At 43.4% G+C, this 2,296-nt stretch overlaps 1 non-coding gene across 1 annotated transcript; it reads right to left on the bottom strand.

The window, feature by feature from the left end:
- Positions 1 to 1,532: 1,532 nt before the first annotated feature.
- On the bottom strand, positions 1,533 to 1,604 carry TRNAE-CUC. Its single transcript has one exon. It is a non-coding gene; the product is annotated as a tRNA-Glu (tRNA).
- Between the last annotated feature and the right edge of the window lie 692 nt (positions 1,605 to 2,296).

Below are 2,296 nucleotides of genomic sequence, written 5' to 3'. Positions count from 1 at the left end.
GTTGTGCAAAAGCTTTTAAGTTTCATTATGTCCCATTTGTTTAGTTTTGTTTTTATTTCCATTACTTTAGGAGGTGGATCAAAAAAGATCTTGCTGTGATTTATGTCAAAGAGTGTTCTTCCTATGTTTTCCTCTAAGAGTTTTATAGTGTCCGGTCTTACATTTATCCACAAGTCTATTCTTACTTTTAAAAATTATTATTTTAATTGATATGTAATTGACATATAACATTCAGGAATACACCATAAAGACTCCGGGACTTCCCTGGTGGTCCAGTGGTTAAGACTCTATGCTTCCACAGAGTCACGTGGGGGACGTGGGTTCGATCCCTGGTCAGGGAACTAGGATCCCACATGCCACGTGGTGTGGCCAAAAAAAAAAAAACACATAATGACTCCATATTTGTAGATACTGTGAAATGATCACCACAGTAAGTCTAATTAACATCCATCACCATACATACTTACAAATTTTTTTTTCTTGCTATGAGAACTTTCAAGATTTACTCTCTTGGCAACTTTCAATATACAAGCCAGTATTATTAACTGTAGTCACTGTTGGTTTGCAAACTTGGGAGTTCCTCTGGTGAAATCCAGGACTGGTCCCCATACACAGAGGGCAAGGGGAGAGAGCTTTTGGACACTTGATGAAGAAAAACAGTAGTTCATGTTTGATGAGATCTGGATAAGACTGCTTGTCTTGAAGAATCTCCTGGAGAGGTGAGGGGGAGTGGCCGCAGCTCACCCTGGGGACATAGGCAGTGGTGGCAGACATACTAGGGATCATTCACCCACATGAACACTGTTGATATTGGCAGATGGCATATTGGTTCCATAAATTTATTCTGGCATCAGTAAATAACTATGTAAATAACTGGGAAAGAAGAAGGAAATTTTCCTAATAGCACTTCTATCTTTTTAAATATTTATTTATTTATTTTGGCTGCACTGGGTCTTAAAATGGATACTATCTGGACACTTACCAAATTTTGAATATGGATTGTATAAATTTCCTATGGCTGTGGAAACAAATGACCACATGTTTGGTGCATTAGAATAACACACATTTGTTCTCTTACAACTCTGGAGGTCAGAAGTCCAAAATCAGTTTTCACTGGGCTGAAATCAAGGTGTTGGGAGGGTCCTAGTGCCCCTGGAGTGGTAGAGCACACAATGTCTCCAATTTTTTTTTGCGATACGCGGGCCTCTCACTGTTGTGGTCGAGAATTCTCCCGTTGCGGAGCACACGCTGCGGACGCGCAGGCTCGGCGGCCATGGCTCACGGGCCCAGCCGCTCCGCGGCATGTGGGATCTTCCCAGAGCGAGGCACGAACCCGTGTCCCCTGCATCAGCAGGCGGACTCTCAACCGCTGCGCCACCAGGGAAGCCCTCCAACTTACTTTTGAGTAAATCAGAAATATGTATATAAAATGGGACGAAGTATCAACAATTAGGAAATCTGGATAAAAGGTGTACAGGAGCTCCTAGTACTATTTTTTTTTTTGGCCACCCCACAGCTTGCAGGAATCTTAGTTCCCCACCCAGGGATTGAACCTAGGCCACCGCAGTGAGAGTGCCATGTCCTAACCACTGGACCATCAGGGAATTCCTGCTCCTTGTACTACTTTTGCAAGTCATTAGGTTTGATTATGCTAAAATTTAAAGGTACCGAAAAATTAACTATTAGGGATAATAGAGGCAGGGATATTGATGCCAAAATATTGGCTCTCTCTGTTTTTTTTTTAATATTTTAATTTATTTATTAGCTGTGTTGGGTCTTAGTTGCGGCACTCCGAGTATTTCATTGCAGTGCAAGGGCTTGTCTCTAGTTGTGGCTCTCTGACTCCAGAGAACGCGGGCTCAGTAGTTGTGGCGCTCCGGCTTAGTTGCCCCAAGGCATGTGGGATCTTAGTTCCCTGACCAGAAATTGAACCTGCGTCCCCTGCATTGGAAGGTGGATTCTTAACCCCTGGACCACCAGGGAAGTCCCCCAAATTTTGGCTCTTTGTGCACTGATGCCAAAAAGAAATACGGAGACAGAGTTTTGGAGGAACGAGAAAAAAGTAGCTTTATTTTTTGCCAGGCAGAGAGAACACAGCAGGCTACTGCTTCAAGAACTGTACCCCTCTCCCTGGGGAATAGAGAGAGGCTTATAACCCAGAGCTTGTGGTCTGGGGTAGGTGATAAGGCTCAAAGGAATGAAGTCTTGCTTTTTTTTTTCTTTTCTTCTGTAAATTCATGGCCAAAGCTGGCATCAGGTGGCTCAGCAACGGGGTCTGGTGTCCCTGAAGTTATTG

This window comes from Phocoena sinus, chromosome 11 (assembly GCF_008692025.1).
Source record: "Phocoena sinus isolate mPhoSin1 chromosome 11, mPhoSin1.pri, whole genome shotgun sequence".
NCBI classification, from domain to species: domain Eukaryota; kingdom Metazoa; phylum Chordata; class Mammalia; order Artiodactyla; family Phocoenidae; genus Phocoena; species Phocoena sinus.
This window is presented reverse-complemented; position numbering and strand designations above follow the sequence as displayed.